Source organism: Anomaloglossus baeobatrachus, unplaced genomic scaffold, assembly GCF_048569485.1.
Source record: "Anomaloglossus baeobatrachus isolate aAnoBae1 unplaced genomic scaffold, aAnoBae1.hap1 Scaffold_777, whole genome shotgun sequence".
NCBI classification, from domain to species: domain Eukaryota; kingdom Metazoa; phylum Chordata; class Amphibia; order Anura; family Aromobatidae; genus Anomaloglossus; species Anomaloglossus baeobatrachus.
Window position 1 is genome coordinate 77,335 of NW_027445159.1, and position 19,604 is coordinate 96,938.

The following is a 19,604-nucleotide window of genomic DNA, read 5'->3' on the forward strand; positions in this document are numbered from 1 at the left end:
CCTTTCTCACCACCCGCTTCCCTTCTCCTGTCATCCCCCTACCACCCGGGAAAAAAAGAGATTGCCCCCTCCTTCCACTAGCCCACCCTCCCACCCAAAGAACAACTTCTTCTGCGCAGCTTGTTTTCTAGGCAGCAGCGCTATTGTGATGTCATCGGGGGGCATTGTGACAAGCCGCCAGTGTTCCGTCTCTTCATGTTGTGCACAGTTCAAACGGAAAATACATCAACAGGCAGACTACAGAAAAGCTTACTATCAAAGGTTAGAGGGGGGCTTTCTCAGAGGGCTTTTTACAGTTTTTCTATTCCCAATTAGCCGTTTAAGTGTACTTATTGAAAGTAGTAATTCTTTCATAGGCCGCCCTTTCTTAGTATTTGACGTTCCTTATATTGCGGTATGAGGCTTCGCAGTAGGTTGCAAACATTCATCACCCATGACTGTCCCCAATTGAGCTCAGAAGCTCAATGTCTATCATGACCTCTCTTTTAGAATGTCCAAGAGCAAGCAAACTATTCCTCCAGGAGAGGGCGCCAACAGACTACTAAAGAGATCATCATTACTCAAAGAAAACCCCAAAAACCAATGCATGATAGGAATAAACAGGTAACTTTCTTTGGAGTGGAAGCGGAGAGATCGCACCAGATGCCAATTCTAGATGTTATCACACCTGTGGTCACTGCAGCAGCAGGTGAATCCACTTTGTCCAAAAGGGATCTATTCCATTCAATTGCAAATGATCTAGATAAGACAGAGAACTGCAGCACGGGGACATAGCCGAGTTGGTCAGGTTGAGTGGTGATGAGTTTGCTATTTGGATGAATAAAGAAAGTCAAAAGTGTGAAAGATAAAAAACAAAAGGAGGAAGTGTGAAAAGTGAATGGGCCAAATTGAGGTGCATATGAAGACGTATGCTTTCTTCCAATTCATTAAATCGGGCTAATATGAATCAGGTGAATTGAGTTCTGCTTTTGGAAACTGGGTTAAGAAGGGGTGCACCGTTCCTGGAGGTACTGCAATACCAGGTCAATGCGTGGAGTGGACAGAGCAAGCTCTTTTTCCATCTCCCTGTTCTAAAAATCCATTTAATATATGGTCCCCAGATAGGGGACGTATCAGATATTAAACTGATAAGAACAGATACTACACTTGATCTTAGCCAAAAGGCCGAGAAGCGATAACCAGAATTGGTTTGGGCCTCGAGTGGCACCCTGGCCTATGCCGGACACATCTTAGGGAGAGAGAGCGAGAGGGAGACAAACCCACGCCTACACAAGACATTTTGTCACCCAAGCCAACCCTTGAAAAGGCTGCTTTGCAGAGCCAAAACAAGAAGAATGGTGCGTTTTGCAGCCGCCGCCCACTGCAATGAATCTGAATAACTCCTCCTTTAGGGCGCAAGCAACTCCCCTCCCCCTTGCAGTCTTTCCAATTCACGATACAAAAAGACGGACAGGACAGGTTGCCTGACTTTCCGTCACTGCCACCCTTTGCCATCCTTACCCGTAGAAAGCCCTTTCATCATCCCCAAACCCTAATCTTTTCCCTTTCCTTCCCAGCCCCCAAACCCTGCCCTCTGTACCTTTCTCACCACCCGCTTCCCTTCTCCTGTCATCCCCCTACCACCCGGGAAAAAAAGAGATTGCCCCCTCCTTCCACTAGCCCACCCTCCCACCCAAAGAACAACTTCTTCTGCGCAGCTTGTTTTCTAGGCAGCAGCGCTATTGTGATGTCATCGGGGGGCATTGTGACAAGCCGCCAGTGTTCCGTCTCTTCATGTTGTGCACAGTTCAAACGGAAAATACATCAACAGGCAGACTACAGAAAAGCTTACTATCAAAGGTTAGAGGGGGGCTTTCTCAGAGGGCTTTTTACAGTTTTTCTATTCCCAATTAGCCGTTTAAGTGTACTTATTGAAAGTAGTAATTCTTTCATAGGCCGCCCTTTCTTAGTATTTGACGTTCCTTATATTGCGGTATGAGGCTTCGCAGTAGGTTGCAAACATTCATCACCCATGACTGTCCCCAATTGAGCTCAGAAGCTCAATGTCTATCATGACCTCTCTTTTAGAATGTCCAAGAGCAAGCAAACTATTCCTCCAGGAGAGGGCGCCAACAGACTACTAAAGAGATCATCATTACTCAAAGAAAACCCCAAAAACCAATGCATGATAGGAATAAACAGGTAACTTTCTTTGGAGTGGAAGCGGAGAGATCGCACCAGATGCCAATTCTAGATGTTATCACACCTGTGGTCACTGCAGCAGCAGGTGAATCCACTTTGTCCAAAAGGGATCTATTCCATTCAATTGCAAATGATCTAGATAAGACAGAGAACTGCAGCACGGGGACATAGCCGAGTTGGTCAGGTTGAGTGGTGATGAGTTTGCTATTTGGATGAATAAAGAAAGTCAAAAGTGTGAAAGATAAAAAACAAAAGGAGGAAGTGTGAAAAGTGAATGGGCCAAATTGAGGTGCATATGAAGACGTATGCTTTCTTCCAATTCATTAAATCGGGCTAATATGAATCAGGTGAATTGAGTTCTGCTTTTGGAAACTGGGTTAAGAAGGGGTGCACCGTTCCTGGAGGTACTGCAATACCAGGTCAATGCGTGGAGTGGACAGAGCAAGCTCTTTTTCCATCTCCCTGTTCTAAAAATCCATTTAATATATGGTCCCCAGATAGGGGACGTATCAGATATTAAACTGATAAGAACAGATTTTGATTTAATGAAGCTTTCCAAAGCACCGCAAAAATGCATGACCGAAGTCACACCAAAAACAGTGCAAAGGCTAGGATTCGTGTGGACCCCTCCGTGAGAAGAGGATCCCCAAAAATCAACCCCGTCCCTCCGAGCCAGAAGGCCACAGCGAGGGTCAGGGATCTTCGGTGCTCCCCCATGCCGAAGCCTGGTTGAGCCTTGTTGTTGCTCCCAGCGTCCACCGAGGCATCTTACCCAAGTGGAGTAGGGAGCTACTAGTCGTTGGTTTCGCAGCCGAGACTGCCCGGACCGTCAACCGGTGTTGGTTTCTCAGCCCAAGGCTGACCGGACCTCCAACCGGGTGTTGGTTTCTCAGCCCAAGGCTGACCGGACCTCCAACCGGGTGTTGGTTTCTCAGCCCAAGGCTAACCGGACCTCCAACCGGGTGTTGGTTTCTCAGCCAAAGCTGACCCGGACCTCCAACCGGGTGTTGGTTTCTCAGCCCAAAGCTGACCGGACTTCCGACCGGGATTATAAAAATTTCCCTTCTTAGCCAGAAGGCCAGGATAGGGCAATATGCTTGGAAAGTATGAATAGGCAAGGCGCGGCGTGCGACAGAGTCTGAGGCTTACCAGGGTCCCAACCTAGCAAGTTCAGACTCCCTCCAGGGTGTCCATTCCTGGGGCACATTGCACCATAACCCCCACACTTACTCAGTCTAATAGCTTCAATCCTGGTAGGGCCATGGTTTCCTCTAGATGGATATACTATCCTCCCAAAGTACTAACAAGTGCAACCTTCCAGTGTGCATTGCATCATTGTACTAAGGTGGCCGGAGCCTTAAACCACCTTTTCGAACGATACTACACTTGATCTTAGCCAAAAGGCCGAGAAGCGATAACCAGAATTGGTTTGGGCCTCGAGTGGCACCCTGGCCTATGCCGGACACATCTTAGGGAGAGAGAGCGAGAGGGAGACAAACCCACGCCTACACAAGACATTTTGTCACCCAAGCCAACCCTTGAAAAGGCTGCTTTGCAGAGCCAAAACAAGAAGAATGGTGCGTTTTGCAGCCGCCGCCCACTGCAATGAATCTGAATAACTCCTCCTTTAGGGCGCAAGCAACTCCCCTCCCCCTTGCAGTCTTTCCAATTCACGATACAAAAAGACGGACAGGACAGGTTGCCTGACTTTCCGTCACTGCCACCCTTTGCCATCCTTACCCGTAGAAAGCCCTTTCATCATCCCCAAACCCTAATCTTTTCCCTTTCCTTCCCAGCCCCCAAACCCTGCCCTCTGTACCTTTCTCACCACCCGCTTCCCTTCTCCTGTCATCCCCCTACCACCCGGGAAAAAAAGAGATTGCCCCCTCCTTCCACTAGCCCACCCTCCCACCCAAAGAACAACTTCTTCTGCGCAGCTTGTTTTCTAGGCAGCAGCGCTATTGTGATGTCATCGGGGGGCATTGTGACAAGCCGCCAGTGTTCCGTCTCTTCATGTTGTGCACAGTTCAAACGGAAAATACATCAACAGGCAGACTACAGAAAAGCTTACTATCAAAGGTTAGAGGGGGGCTTTCTCAGAGGGCTTTTTACAGTTTTTCTATTCCCAATTAGCCGTTTAAGTGTACTTATTGAAAGTAGTAATTCTTTCATAGGCCGCCCTTTCTTAGTATTTGACGTTCCTTATATTGCGGTATGAGGCTTCGCAGTAGGTTGCAAACATTCATCACCCATGACTGTCCCCAATTGAGCTCAGAAGCTCAATGTCTATCATGACCTCTCTTTTAGAATGTCCAAGAGCAAGCAAACTATTCCTCCAGGAGAGGGCGCCAACAGACTACTAAAGAGATCATCATTACTCAAAGAAAACCCCAAAAACCAATGCATGATAGGAATAAACAGGTAACTTTCTTTGGAGTGGAAGCGGAGAGATCGCACCAGATGCCAATTCTAGATGTTATCACACCTGTGGTCACTGCAGCAGCAGGTGAATCCACTTTGTCCAAAAGGGATCTATTCCATTCAATTGCAAATGATCTAGATAAGACAGAGAACTGCAGCACGGGGACATAGCCGAGTTGGTCAGGTTGAGTGGTGATGAGTTTGCTATTTGGATGAATAAAGAAAGTCAAAAGTGTGAAAGATAAAAAACAAAAGGAGGAAGTGTGAAAAGTGAATGGGCCAAATTGAGGTGCATATGAAGACGTATGCTTTCTTCCAATTCATTAAATCGGGCTAATATGAATCAGGTGAATTGAGTTCTGCTTTTGGAAACTGGGTTAAGAAGGGGTGCACCGTTCCTGGAGGTACTGCAATACCAGGTCAATGCGTGGAGTGGACAGAGCAAGCTCTTTTTCCATCTCCCTGTTCTAAAAATCCATTTAATATATGGTCCCCAGATAGGGGACGTATCAGATATTAAACTGATAAGAACAGATACTACACTTGATCTTAGCCAAAAGGCCGAGAAGCGATAACCAGAATTGGTTTGGGCCTCGAGTGGCACCCTGGCCTATGCCGGACACATCTTAGGGAGAGAGAGCGAGAGGGAGACAAACCCACGCCTACACAAGACATTTTGTCACCCAAGCCAACCCTTGAAAAGGCTGCTTTGCAGAGCCAAAACAAGAAGAATGGTGCGTTTTGCAGCCGCCGCCCACTGCAATGAATCTGAATAACTCCTCCTTTAGGGCGCAAGCAACTCCCCTCCCCCTTGCAGTCTTTCCAATTCACGATACAAAAAGACGGACAGGACAGGTTGCCTGACTTTCCGTCACTGCCACCCTTTGCCATCCTTACCCGTAGAAAGCCCTTTCATCATCCCCAAACCCTAATCTTTTCCCTTTCCTTCCCAGCCCCCAAACCCTGCCCTCTGTACCTTTCTCACCACCCGCTTCCCTTCTCCTGTCATCCCCCTACCACCCGGGAAAAAAAGAGATTGCCCCCTCCTTCCACTAGCCCACCCTCCCACCCAAAGAACAACTTCTTCTGCGCAGCTTGTTTTCTAGGCAGCAGCGCTATTGTGATGTCATCGGGGGGCATTGTGACAAGCCGCCAGTGTTCCGTCTCTTCATGTTGTGCACAGTTCAAACGGAAAATACATCAACAGGCAGACTACAGAAAAGCTTACTATCAAAGGTTAGAGGGGGGCTTTCTCAGAGGGCTTTTTACAGTTTTTCTATTCCCAATTAGCCGTTTAAGTGTACTTATTGAAAGTAGTAATTCTTTCATAGGCCGCCCTTTCTTAGTATTTGACGTTCCTTATATTGCGGTATGAGGCTTCGCAGTAGGTTGCAAACATTCATCACCCATGACTGTCCCCAATTGAGCTCAGAAGCTCAATGTCTATCATGACCTCTCTTTTAGAATGTCCAAGAGCAAGCAAACTATTCCTCCAGGAGAGGGCGCCAACAGACTACTAAAGAGATCATCATTACTCAAAGAAAACCCCAAAAACCAATGCATGATAGGAATAAACAGGTAACTTTCTTTGGAGTGGAAGCGGAGAGATCGCACCAGATGCCAATTCTAGATGTTATCACACCTGTGGTCACTGCAGCAGCAGGTGAATCCACTTTGTCCAAAAGGGATCTATTCCATTCAATTGCAAATGATCTAGATAAGACAGAGAACTGCAGCACGGGGACATAGCCGAGTTGGTCAGGTTGAGTGGTGATGAGTTTGCTATTTGGATGAATAAAGAAAGTCAAAAGTGTGAAAGATAAAAAACAAAAGGAGGAAGTGTGAAAAGTGAATGGGCCAAATTGAGGTGCATATGAAGACGTATGCTTTCTTCCAATTCATTAAATCGGGCTAATATGAATCAGGTGAATTGAGTTCTGCTTTTGGAAACTGGGTTAAGAAGGGGTGCACCGTTCCTGGAGGTACTGCAATACCAGGTCAATGCGTGGAGTGGACAGAGCAAGCTCTTTTTCCATCTCCCTGTTCTAAAAATCCATTTAATATATGGTCCCCAGATAGGGGACGTATCAGATATTAAACTGATAAGAACAGATACTACACTTGATCTTAGCCAAAAGGCCGAGAAGCGATAACCAGAATTGGTTTGGGCCTCGAGTGGCACCCTGGCCTATGCCGGACACATCTTAGGGAGAGAGAGCGAGAGGGAGACAAACCCACGCCTACACAAGACATTTTGTCACCCAAGCCAACCCTTGAAAAGGCTGCTTTGCAGAGCCAAAACAAGAAGAATGGTGCGTTTTGCAGCCGCCGCCCACTGCAATGAATCTGAATAACTCCTCCTTTAGGGCGCAAGCAACTCCCCTCCCCCTTGCAGTCTTTCCAATTCACGATACAAAAAGACGGACAGGACAGGTTGCCTGACTTTCCGTCACTGCCACCCTTTGCCATCCTTACCCGTAGAAAGCCCTTTCATCATCCCCAAACCCTAATCTTTTCCCTTTCCTTCCCAGCCCCCAAACCCTGCCCTCTGTACCTTTCTCACCACCCGCTTCCCTTCTCCTGTCATCCCCCTACCACCCGGGAAAAAAAGAGATTGCCCCCTCCTTCCACTAGCCCACCCTCCCACCCAAAGAACAACTTCTTCTGCGCAGCTTGTTTTCTAGGCAGCAGCGCTATTGTGATGTCATCGGGGGGCATTGTGACAAGCCGCCAGTGTTCCGTCTCTTCATGTTGTGCACAGTTCAAACGGAAAATACATCAACAGGCAGACTACAGAAAAGCTTACTATCAAAGGTTAGAGGGGGGCTTTCTCAGAGGGCTTTTTACAGTTTTTCTATTCCCAATTAGCCGTTTAAGTGTACTTATTGAAAGTAGTAATTCTTTCATAGGCCGCCCTTTCTTAGTATTTGACGTTCCTTATATTGCGGTATGAGGCTTCGCAGTAGGTTGCAAACATTCATCACCCATGACTGTCCCCAATTGAGCTCAGAAGCTCAATGTCTATCATGACCTCTCTTTTAGAATGTCCAAGAGCAAGCAAACTATTCCTCCAGGAGAGGGCGCCAACAGACTACTAAAGAGATCATCATTACTCAAAGAAAACCCCAAAAACCAATGCATGATAGGAATAAACAGGTAACTTTCTTTGGAGTGGAAGCGGAGAGATCGCACCAGATGCCAATTCTAGATGTTATCACACCTGTGGTCACTGCAGCAGCAGGTGAATCCACTTTGTCCAAAAGGGATCTATTCCATTCAATTGCAAATGATCTAGATAAGACAGAGAACTGCAGCACGGGGACATAGCCGAGTTGGTCAGGTTGAGTGGTGATGAGTTTGCTATTTGGATGAATAAAGAAAGTCAAAAGTGTGAAAGATAAAAAACAAAAGGAGGAAGTGTGAAAAGTGAATGGGCCAAATTGAGGTGCATATGAAGACGTATGCTTTCTTCCAATTCATTAAATCGGGCTAATATGAATCAGGTGAATTGAGTTCTGCTTTTGGAAACTGGGTTAAGAAGGGGTGCACCGTTCCTGGAGGTACTGCAATACCAGGTCAATGCGTGGAGTGGACAGAGCAAGCTCTTTTTCCATCTCCCTGTTCTAAAAATCCATTTAATATATGGTCCCCAGATAGGGGACGTATCAGATATTAAACTGATAAGAACAGATACTACACTTGATCTTAGCCAAAAGGCCGAGAAGCGATAACCAGAATTGGTTTGGGCCTCGAGTGGCACCCTGGCCTATGCCGGACACATCTTAGGGAGAGAGAGAGAGAGGGAGACAAACCCACGCCTACACAAGACATTTTGTCACCCAAGCCAACCCTTGAAAAGGCTGCTTTGCAGAGCCAAAACAAGAAGAATGGTGCGTTTTGCAGCCGCCGCCCACTGCAATGAATCTGAATAACTCCTCCTTTAGGGCGCAAGCAACTCCCCTCCCCCTTGCAGTCTTTCCAATTCACGATACAAAAAGACGGACAGGACAGGTTGCCTGACTTTCCGTCACTGCCACCCTTTGCCATCCTTACCCGTAGAAAGCCCTTTCATCATCCCCAAACCCTAATCTTTTCCCTTTCCTTCCCAGCCCCCAAACCCTGCCCTCTGTACCTTTCTCACCACCCGCTTCCCTTCTCCTGTCATCCCCCTACCACCCGGGAAAAAAAGAGATTGCCCCCTCCTTCCACTAGCCCACCCTCCCACCCAAAGAACAACTTCTTCTGCGCAGCTTGTTTTCTAGGCAGCAGCGCTATTGTGATGTCATCGGGGGGCATTGTGACAAGCCGCCAGTGTTCCGTCTCTTCATGTTGTGCACAGTTCAAACGGAAAATACATCAACAGGCAGACTACAGAAAAGCTTACTATCAAAGGTTAGAGGGGGGCTTTCTCAGAGGGCTTTTTACAGTTTTTCTATTCCCAATTAGCCGTTTAAGTGTACTTATTGAAAGTAGTAATTCTTTCATAGGCCGCCCTTTCTTAGTATTTGACGTTCCTTATATTGCGGTATGAGGCTTCGCAGTAGGTTGCAAACATTCATCACCCATGACTGTCCCCAATTGAGCTCAGAAGCTCAATGTCTATCATGACCTCTCTTTTAGAATGTCCAAGAGCAAGCAAACTATTCCTCCAGGAGAGGGCGCCAACAGACTACTAAAGAGATCATCATTACTCAAAGAAAACCCCAAAAACCAATGCATGATAGGAATAAACAGGTAACTTTCTTTGGAGTGGAAGCGGAGAGATCGCACCAGATGCCAATTCTAGATGTTATCACACCTGTGGTCACTGCAGCAGCAGGTGAATCCACTTTGTCCAAAAGGGATCTATTCCATTCAATTGCAAATGATCTAGATAAGACAGAGAACTGCAGCACGGGGACATAGCCGAGTTGGTCAGGTTGAGTGGTGATGAGTTTGCTATTTGGATGAATAAAGAAAGTCAAAAGTGTGAAAGATAAAAAACAAAAGGAGGAAGTGTGAAAAGTGAATGGGCCAAATTGAGGTGCATATGAAGACGTATGCTTTCTTCCAATTCATTAAATCGGGCTAATATGAATCAGGTGAATTGAGTTCTGCTTTTGGAAACTGGGTTAAGAAGGGGTGCACCGTTCCTGGAGGTACTGCAATACCAGGTCAATGCGTGGAGTGGACAGAGCAAGCTCTTTTTCCATCTCCCTGTTCTAAAAATCCATTTAATATATGGTCCCCAGATAGGGGACGTATCAGATATTAAACTGATAAGAACAGATACTACACTTGATCTTAGCCAAAAGGCCGAGAAGCGATAACCAGAATTGGTTTGGGCCTCGAGTGGCACCCTGGCCTATGCCGGACACATCTTAGGGAGAGAGAGCGAGAGGGAGACAAACCCACGCCTACACAAGACATTTTGTCACCCAAGCCAACCCTTGAAAAGGCTGCTTTGCAGAGCCAAAACAAGAAGAATGGTGCGTTTTGCAGCCGCCGCCCACTGCAATGAATCTGAATAACTCCTCCTTTAGGGCGCAAGCAACTCCCCTCCCCCTTGCAGTCTTTCCAATTCACGATACAAAAAGACGGACAGGACAGGTTGCCTGACTTTCCGTCACTGCCACCCTTTGCCATCCTTACCCGTAGAAAGCCCTTTCATCATCCCCAAACCCTAATCTTTTCCCTTTCCTTCCCAGCCCCCAAACCCTGCCCTCTGTACCTTTCTCACCACCCGCTTCCCTTCTCCTGTCATCCCCCTACCACCCGGGAAAAAAAGAGATTGCCCCCTCCTTCCACTAGCCCACCCTCCCACCCAAAGAACAACTTCTTCTGCGCAGCTTGTTTTCTAGGCAGCAGCGCTATTGTGATGTCATCGGGGGGCATTGTGACAAGCCGCCAGTGTTCCGTCTCTTCATGTTGTGCACAGTTCAAACGGAAAATACATCAACAGGCAGACTACAGAAAAGCTTACTATCAAAGGTTAGAGGGGGGCTTTCTCAGAGGGCTTTTTACAGTTTTTCTATTCCCAATTAGCCGTTTAAGTGTACTTATTGAAAGTAGTAATTCTTTCATAGGCCGCCCTTTCTTAGTATTTGACGTTCCTTATATTGCGGTATGAGGCTTCGCAGTAGGTTGCAAACATTCATCACCCATGACTGTCCCCAATTGAGCTCAGAAGCTCAATGTCTATCATGACCTCTCTTTTAGAATGTCCAAGAGCAAGCAAACTATTCCTCCAGGAGAGGGCGCCAACAGACTACTAAAGAGATCATCATTACTCAAAGAAAACCCCAAAAACCAATGCATGATAGGAATAAACAGGTAACTTTCTTTGGAGTGGAAGCGGAGAGATCGCACCAGATGCCAATTCTAGATGTTATCACACCTGTGGTCACTGCAGCAGCAGGTGAATCCACTTTGTCCAAAAGGGATCTATTCCATTCAATTGCAAATGATCTAGATAAGACAGAGAACTGCAGCACGGGGACATAGCCGAGTTGGTCAGGTTGAGTGGTGATGAGTTTGCTATTTGGATGAATAAAGAAAGTCAAAAGTGTGAAAGATAAAAAACAAAAGGAGGAAGTGTGAAAAGTGAATGGGCCAAATTGAGGTGCATATGAAGACGTATGCTTTCTTCCAATTCATTAAATCGGGCTAATATGAATCAGGTGAATTGAGTTCTGCTTTTGGAAACTGGGTTAAGAAGGGGTGCACCGTTCCTGGAGGTACTGCAATACCAGGTCAATGCGTGGAGTGGACAGAGCAAGCTCTTTTTCCATCTCCCTGTTCTAAAAATCCATTTAATATATGGTCCCCAGATAGGGGACGTATCAGATATTAAACTGATAAGAACAGATTTTTTGATTTAATGAAGCTTTCCAAAGCACCACAAAAAATGCATGACCGAAGTCACACCAAAAACAGTGCAAAGGCTAGGATTCGTGTGGACCCCACCGTGAGGAGAGGGTCCCCAAAAATCAACCCCGTCCCTCCGAGCCAGAAGGCCACAGCAAGGGTCAGGGATCTTCGGTGCTCCCCCAAGCCGAAGCCTGGTTGAGCCTTGTCGTTGCTCCCAGCGTCCACCCAGGCATCTTACCCAAGTGGAGTAGAGAGCTACTAGTTGTTGGTTTCGCAGTCGAAACTGCCCGGACCGTCAACCGGTGTTGGTTTCTCAGCCCAAGGCTAACCGGACCTCCAACCGGGTGTTGGTTTCTCAGCCGAAGCTGACCCAGACCTCCAACCGGGTGTTGGTTTCTCAGCCGAAGCTGACCCAGACCTCCAACCGGGTGTTAGTTTCTCAGCCCAAAGCTGACCAGACCTCCGACCGGGATTATAAAAATTTCCCTTCCTAGCCAGAAGGCCGGGATAGGATAATATGCTCAAAAAGTATGAAAAGGCAAGGTACGGTGTGCTACAGAGCCCAAGGCTTGCCGGGGTCCCAAGCCAGCAAGCTCAGACTCACTCCAGGGTCGTCAGTCCTGGGGCACGTTGTACCATAGCCCCCCACCCTTACTCAGTCTAATAGCCTCGATCCTGGTAGGGCCATGTTTTCCTCTAGATGAATATACTATCCACCCAGAGTACTAGCAAGCGCAACCTTCCAGTGTGCATTGTATCATTGTACTAAGGTGGCCTGGAGCTTAAACCACCTCTTCGAACAACACTACACTTGATCTTAGCCAAAAGGCCGAGAAGCGATAACCAGAATTGGTTTGGGCCTCGAGTGGCACCCTGGCCTATGCCGGACACATCTTAGGGAGAGAGAGCGAGAGGGAGACAAACCCACGCCTACACAAGACATTTTGTCACCCAAGCCAACCCTTGAAAAGGCTGCTTTGCAGAGCCAAAACAAGAAGAATGGTGCGTTTTGCAGCCGCCGCCCACTGCAATGAATCTGAATAACTCCTCCTTTAGGGCGCAAGCAACTCCCCTCCCCCTTGCAGTCTTTCCAATTCACGATACAAAAAGACGGACAGGACAGGTTGCCTGACTTTCCGTCACTGCCACCCTTTGCCATCCTTACCCGTAGAAAGCCCTTTCATCATCCCCAAACCCTAATCTTTTCCCTTTCCTTCCCAGCCCCCAAACCCTGCCCTCTGTACCTTTCTCACCACCCGCTTCCCTTCTCCTGTCATCCCCCTACCACCCGGGAAAAAAAGAGATTGCCCCCTCCTTCCACTAGCCCACCCTCCCACCCAAAGAACAACTTCTTCTGCGCAGCTTGTTTTCTAGGCAGCAGCGCTATTGTGATGTCATCGGGGGGCATTGTGACAAGCCGCCAGTGTTCCGTCTCTTCATGTTGTGCACAGTTCAAACGGAAAATACATCAACAGGCAGACTACAGAAAAGCTTACTATCAAAGGTTAGAGGGGGGCTTTCTCAGAGGGCTTTTTACAGTTTTTCTATTCCCAATTAGCCGTTTAAGTGTACTTATTGAAAGTAGTAATTCTTTCATAGGCCGCCCTTTCTTAGTATTTGACGTTCCTTATATTGCGGTATGAGGCTTCGCAGTAGGTTGCAAACATTCATCACCCATGACTGTCCCCAATTGAGCTCAGAAGCTCAATGTCTATCATGACCTCTCTTTTAGAATGTCCAAGAGCAAGCAAACTATTCCTCCAGGAGAGGGCGCCAACAGACTACTAAAGAGATCATCATTACTCAAAGAAAACCCCAAAAACCAATGCATGATAGGAATAAACAGGTAACTTTCTTTGGAGTGGAAGCGGAGAGATCGCACCAGATGCCAATTCTAGATGTTATCACACCTGTGGTCACTGCAGCAGCAGGTGAATCCACTTTGTCCAAAAGGGATCTATTCCATTCAATTGCAAATGATCTAGATAAGACAGAGAACTGCAGCACGGGGACATAGCCGAGTTGGTCAGGTTGAGTGGTGATGAGTTTGCTATTTGGATGAATAAAGAAAGTCAAAAGTGTGAAAGATAAAAAACAAAAGGAGGAAGTGTGAAAAGTGAATGGGCCAAATTGAGGTGCATATGAAGACGTATGCTTTCTTCCAATTCATTAAATCGGGCTAATATGAATCAGGTGAATTGAGTTCTGCTTTTGGAAACTGGGTTAAGAAGGGGTGCACCGTTCCTGGAGGTACTGCAATACCAGGTCAATGCGTGGAGTGGACAGAGCAAGCTCTTTTTCCATCTCCCTGTTCTAAAAATCCATTTAATATATGGTCCCCAGATAGGGGACGTATCAGATATTAAACTGATAAGAACAGATACTACACTTGATCTTAGCCAAAAGGCCGAGAAGCGATAACCAGAATTGGTTTGGGCCTCGAGTGGCACCCTGGCCTATGCCGGACACATCTTAGGGAGAGAGAGCGAGAGGGAGACAAACCCACGCCTACACAAGACATTTTGTCACCCAAGCCAACCCTTGAAAAGGCTGCTTTGCAGAGCCAAAACAAGAAGAATGGTGCGTTTTGCAGCCGCCGCCCACTGCAATGAATCTGAATAACTCCTCCTTTAGGGCGCAAGCAACTCCCCTCCCCCTTGCAGTCTTTCCAATTCACGATACAAAAAGACGGACAGGACAGGTTGCCTGACTTTCCGTCACTGCCACCCTTTGCCATCCTTACCCGTAGAAAGCCCTTTCATCATCCCCAAACCCTAATCTTTTCCCTTTCCTTCCCAGCCCCCAAACCCTGCCCTCTGTACCTTTCTCACCACCCGCTTCCCTTCTCCTGTCATCCCCCTACCACCCGGGAAAAAAAGAGATTGCCCCCTCCTTCCACTAGCCCACCCTCCCACCCAAAGAACAACTTCTTCTGCGCAGCTTGTTTTCTAGGCAGCAGCGCTATTGTGATGTCATCGGGGGGCATTGTGACAAGCCGCCAGTGTTCCGTCTCTTCATGTTGTGCACAGTTCAAACGGAAAATACATCAACAGGCAGACTACAGAAAAGCTTACTATCAAAGGTTAGAGGGGGGCTTTCTCAGAGGGCTTTTTACAGTTTTTCTATTCCCAATTAGCCGTTTAAGTGTACTTATTGAAAGTAGTAATTCTTTCATAGGCCGCCCTTTCTTAGTATTTGACGTTCCTTATATTGCGGTATGAGGCTTCGCAGTAGGTTGCAAACATTCATCACCCATGACTGTCCCCAATTGAGCTCAGAAGCTCAATGTCTATCATGACCTCTCTTTTAGAATGTCCAAGAGCAAGCAAACTATTCCTCCAGGAGAGGGCGCCAACAGACTACTAAAGAGATCATCATTACTCAAAGAAAACCCCAAAAACCAATGCATGATAGGAATAAACAGGTAACTTTCTTTGGAGTGGAAGCGGAGAGATCGCACCAGATGCCAATTCTAGATGTTATCACACCTGTGGTCACTGCAGCAGCAGGTGAATCCACTTTGTCCAAAAGGGATCTATTCCATTCAATTGCAAATGATCTAGATAAGACAGAGAACTGCAGCACGGGGACATAGCCGAGTTGGTCAGGTTGAGTGGTGATGAGTTTGCTATTTGGATGAATAAAGAAAGTCAAAAGTGTGAAAGATAAAAAACAAAAGGAGGAAGTGTGAAAAGTGAATGGGCCAAATTGAGGTGCATATGAAGACGTATGCTTTCTTCCAATTCATTAAATCGGGCTAATATGAATCAGGTGAATTGAGTTCTGCTTTTGGAAACTGGGTTAAGAAGGGGTGCACCGTTCCTGGAGGTACTGCAATACCAGGTCAATGCGTGGAGTGGACAGAGCAAGCTCTTTTTCCATCTCCCTGTTCTAAAAATCCATTTAATATATGGTCCCCAGATAGGGGACGTATCAGATATTAAACTGATAAGAACAGATACTACACTTGATCTTAGCCAAAAGGCCGAGAAGCGATAACCAGAATTGGTTTGGGCCTCGAGTGGCACCCTGGCCTATGCCGGACACATCTTAGGGAGAGAGAGCGAGAGGGAGACAAACCCACGCCTACACAAGACATTTTGTCACCCAAGCCAACCCTTGAAAAGGCTGCTTTGCAGAGCCAAAACAAGAAGAATGGTGCGTTTTGCAGCCGCCGCCCACTGCAATGAATCTGAATAACTCCTCCTTTAGGGCGCAAGCAACTCCCCTCCCCCTTGCAGTCTTTCCAATTCACGATACAAAAAGACGGACAGGACAGGTTGCCTGACTTTCCGTCACTGCCACCCTTTGCCATCCTTACCCGTAGAAAGCCCTTTCATCATCCCCAAACCCTAATCTTTTCCCTTTCCTTCCCAGCCCCCAAACCCTGCCCTCTGTACCTTTCTCACCACCCGCTTCCCTTCTCCTGTCATCCCCCTACCACCCGGGAAAAAAAGAGATTGCCCCCTCCTTCCACTAGCCCACCCTCCCACCCAAAGAACAACTTCTTCTGCGCAGCTTGTTTTCTAGGCAGCAGCGCTATTGTGATGTCATCGGGGGGCATTGTGACAAGCCGCCAGTGTTCCGTCTCTTCATGTTGTGCACAGTTCAAACGGAAAATACATCAACAGGCAGACTACAGAAAAGCTTACTATCAAAGGTTAGAGGGGGGCTTTCTCAGAGGGCTTTTTACAGTTTTTCTATTCCCAATTAGCCGTTTAAGTGTACTTATTGAAAGTAGTAATTCTTTCATAGGCCGCCCTTTCTTAGTATTTGACGTTCCTTATATTGCGGTATGAGGCTTCGCAGTAGGTTGCAAACATTCATCACCCATGACTGTCCCCAATTGAGCTCAGAAGCTCAATGTCTATCATGACCTCTCTTTTAGAATGTCCAAGAGCAAGCAAACTATTCCTCCAGGAGAGGGCGCCAACAGACTACTAAAGAGATCATCATTACTCAAAGAAAACCCCAAAAACCAATGCATGATAGGAATAAACAGGTAACTTTCTTTGGAGTGGAAGCGGAGAGATCGCACCAGATGCCAATTCTAGATGTTATCACACCTGTGGTCACTGCAGCAGCAGGTGAATCCACTTTGTCCAAAAGGGATCTATTCCATTCAATTGCAAATGATCTAGATAAGACAGAGAACTGCAGCACGGGGACATAGCCGAGTTGGTCAGGTTGAGTGGTGATGAGTTTGCTATTTGGATGAATAAAGAAAGTCAAAAGTGTGAAAGATAAAAAACAAAAGGAGGAAGTGTGAAAAGTGAATGGGCCAAATTGAGGTGCATATGAAGACGTATGCTTTCTTCCAATTCATTAAATCGGGCTAATATGAATCAGGTGAATTGAGTTCTGCTTTTGGAAACTGGGTTAAGAAGGGGTGCACCGTTCCTGGAGGTACTGCAATACCAGGTCAATGCGTGGAGTGGACAGAGCAAGCTCTTTTTCCATCTCCCTGTTCTAAAAATCCATTTAATATATGGTCCCCAGATAGGGGACGTATCAGATATTAAACTGATAAGAACAGATACTACACTTGATCTTAGCCAAAAGGCCGAGAAGCGATAACCAGAATTGGTTTGGGCCTCGAGTGGCACCCTGGCCTATGCCGGACACATCTTAGGGAGAGAGAGCGAGAGGGAGACAAACCCACGCCTACACAAGACATTTTGTCACCCAAGCCAACCCTTGAAAAGGCTGCTTTGCAGAGCCAAAACAAGAAGAATGGTGCGTTTTGCAGCCGCCGCCCACTGCAATGAATCTGAATAACTCCTCCTTTAGGGCGCAAGCAACTCCCCTCCCCCTTGCAGTCTTTCCAATTCACGATACAAAAAGACGGACAGGACAGGTTGCCTGACTTTCCGTCACTGCCACCCTTTGCCATCCTTACCCGTAGAAAGCCCTTTCATCATCCCCAAACCCTAATCTTTTCCCTTTCCTTCCCAGCCCCCAAACCCTGCCCTCTGTACCTTTCTCACCACCCGCTTCCCTTCTCCTGTCATCCCCCTACCACCCGGGAAAAAAAGAGATTGCCCCCTCCTTCCACTAGCCCACCCTCCCACCCAAAGAACAACTTCTTCTGCGCAGCTTGTTTTCTAGGCAGCAGCGCTATTGTGATGTCATCGGGGGGCATTGTGACAAGCCGCCAGTGTTCCGTCTCTTCATGTTGTGCACAGTTCAAACGGAAAATACATCAACAGGCAGACTACAGAAAAGCTTACTATCAAAGGTTAGAGGGGGGCTTTCTCAGAGGGCTTTTTACAGTTTTTCTATTCCCAATTAGCCGTTTAAGTGTACTTATTGAAAGTAGTAATTCTTTCATAGGCCGCCCTTTCTTAGTATTTGACGTTCCTTATATTGCGGTATGAGGCTTCGCAGTAGGTTGCAAACATTCATCACCCATGACTGTCCCCAATTGAGCTCAGAAGCTCAATGTCTATCATGACCTCTCTTTTAGAATGTCCAAGAGCAAGCAAACTATTCCTCCAGGAGAGGGCGCCAACAGACTACTAAAGAGATCATCATTACTCAAAGAAAACCCCAAAAACCAATGCATGATAGGAATAAACAGGTAACTTTCTTTGGAGTGGAAGCGGAGAGATCGCACCAGATGCCAATTCTAGATGTTATCACACCTGTGGTCACTGCAGCAGCAGGTGAATCCACTTTGTCCAAAAGGGATCTATTCCATTCAATTGCAAATGATCTAGATAAGACAGAGAACTGCAGCACGGGGACATAGCCGAGTTGGTCAGGTTGAGTGGTGATGAGTTTGCTATTTGGATGAATAAAGAAAGTCAAAAGTGTGAAAGATAAAAAACAAAAGGAGGAAGTGTGAAAAGTGAATGGGCCAAATTGAGGTGCATATGAAGACGTATGCTTTCTTCCAATTCATTAAATCGGGCTAATATGAATCAGGTGAATTGAGTTCTGCTTTTGGAAACTGGGTTAAGAAGGGGTGCACCGTTCCTGGAGGTACTGCAATACCAGGTCAATGCGTGGAGTGGACAGAGCAAGCTCTTTTTCCATCTCCCTGTTCTAAAAATCCATTTAATATATGGTCCCCAGATAGGGGACGTATCAGATATTAAACTGATAAGAACAGATACTACACTTGATCTTAGCCAAAAGGCCGAGAAGCGATAACCAGAATTGGTTTGGGCCTCGAGTGGCACCCTGGCCTATGCCGGACACATCTTAGGGAGAGAGAGCGAGAGGGAGACAAACCCACGCCTACACAAGACATTTTGTCACCCAAGCCAACCCTTGAAAAGGCTGCTTTGCAGAGCCAAAACAAGAAGAATGGTGCGTTTTGCAGCCGCCGCCCACTGCAATGAATCTGAATAACTCCTCCTTTAGGGCGCAAGCAACTCCCCTCCCCCTTGCAGTCTTTCCAATTCACGATACAAAAAGACGGACAGGACAGGTTGCCTGACTTTCCGTCACTGCCACCCTTTGCCATCCTTACCCGTAGAAAGCCCTTTCATCATCCCCAAACCCTAATCTTTTCCCTTTCCTTCCCAGCCCCCAAACCCTGCCCTCTGTACCTTTCTCACCACCCGCTTCCCTTCTCCTGTCATCCCCCTACCACCCGGGAAAAAAAGAGATTGCCCCCTCCTTCCACTAGCCCACCCTCCCACCCAAAGAACAACTTCTTCTGCGCAGCTTGTTTTCTAGGCAGCAGCGCTATTGTGATGTCATCGGGGGGCATTGTGACAAGCCGCCAGTGTTTCGTCTCTTCATGTTGTGCACAGTTCAAACGGAAAATACATCAACAGGCAGACTACAGAAAAGCTTACTATCAAAGGTTAGAGGGGGGCTTTCTCAGAGGGCTTTTTACAGTTTTTCTATTCCCAATTAGCCGTTTAAGTGTACTTATTGAAAGTAGTAATTCTTTCATAGGCCGCCCTTTCTTAGTATTTGACGTTCCTTATATTGCGGTATGAGGCTTCGCAGTAGGTTGCAAACATTCATCACCCATGACTGTCCCCAATTGAGCTCAGAAGCTCAATGTCTATCATGACCTCTCTTTTAGAATGTCCAAGAGCAAGCAAACTATTCCTCCAGGAGAGGGCGCCAACAGACTACTAAAGAGATCATCATTACTCAAAGAAAACCCCAAAAACCAATGCATGATAGGAATA

The 19,604-nt window shown here is 46.9% G+C and overlaps 11 non-coding genes and 1 pseudogene across 11 annotated transcripts; all 12 read right to left on the bottom strand.

Annotated features, from left to right (window-relative positions):
- Positions 1–985: 985 nt before the first annotated feature.
- Positions 986–1,176, bottom strand: LOC142288099 (U2 spliceosomal RNA). Its single transcript, XR_012748960.1, has one exon. It is a non-coding gene; the product is annotated as a U2 spliceosomal RNA (small nuclear RNA).
- Positions 1,177–2,563: 1,387 nt separating this feature from the next.
- LOC142288051 (U2 spliceosomal RNA) lies at positions 2,564–2,758 on the bottom strand. The gene has a single exon (XR_012748916.1). It is a non-coding gene; the product is annotated as a U2 spliceosomal RNA (small nuclear RNA).
- Positions 2,759–3,455: 697 nt separating this feature from the next.
- Positions 3,456–3,597, bottom strand: LOC142288056 (U2 spliceosomal RNA; annotated as a pseudogene).
- A 1,387-nt stretch (positions 3,598–4,984) lies between these two features.
- On the bottom strand, positions 4,985–5,175 carry LOC142288100 (U2 spliceosomal RNA). Its single transcript, XR_012748961.1, has one exon. It is a non-coding gene; the product is annotated as a U2 spliceosomal RNA (small nuclear RNA).
- Positions 5,176–6,562: 1,387 nt separating this feature from the next.
- Positions 6,563–6,753, bottom strand: LOC142288101 (U2 spliceosomal RNA). Its single transcript, XR_012748962.1, has one exon. It is a non-coding gene; the product is annotated as a U2 spliceosomal RNA (small nuclear RNA).
- A 1,387-nt stretch (positions 6,754–8,140) lies between these two features.
- LOC142288103 (U2 spliceosomal RNA) lies at positions 8,141–8,331 on the bottom strand. The gene has a single exon (XR_012748964.1). It is a non-coding gene; the product is annotated as a U2 spliceosomal RNA (small nuclear RNA).
- Positions 8,332–9,718: 1,387 nt separating this feature from the next.
- On the bottom strand, positions 9,719–9,909 carry LOC142288104 (U2 spliceosomal RNA). The gene has a single exon (XR_012748965.1). It is a non-coding gene; the product is annotated as a U2 spliceosomal RNA (small nuclear RNA).
- A 1,387-nt stretch (positions 9,910–11,296) lies between these two features.
- On the bottom strand, positions 11,297–11,490 carry LOC142288050 (U2 spliceosomal RNA). Its single transcript, XR_012748915.1, has one exon. It is a non-coding gene; the product is annotated as a U2 spliceosomal RNA (small nuclear RNA).
- A 2,189-nt stretch (positions 11,491–13,679) lies between these two features.
- Positions 13,680–13,870, bottom strand: LOC142288105 (U2 spliceosomal RNA). Its single transcript, XR_012748966.1, has one exon. It is a non-coding gene; the product is annotated as a U2 spliceosomal RNA (small nuclear RNA).
- Positions 13,871–15,257: 1,387 nt separating this feature from the next.
- On the bottom strand, positions 15,258–15,448 carry LOC142288106 (U2 spliceosomal RNA). The gene has a single exon (XR_012748967.1). It is a non-coding gene; the product is annotated as a U2 spliceosomal RNA (small nuclear RNA).
- Positions 15,449–16,835: 1,387 nt separating this feature from the next.
- Positions 16,836–17,026, bottom strand: LOC142288107 (U2 spliceosomal RNA). Its single transcript, XR_012748968.1, has one exon. It is a non-coding gene; the product is annotated as a U2 spliceosomal RNA (small nuclear RNA).
- Positions 17,027–18,413: 1,387 nt separating this feature from the next.
- On the bottom strand, positions 18,414–18,604 carry LOC142288048 (U2 spliceosomal RNA). Its single transcript, XR_012748914.1, has one exon. It is a non-coding gene; the product is annotated as a U2 spliceosomal RNA (small nuclear RNA).
- Positions 18,605–19,604: the final 1,000 nt, after the last annotated feature.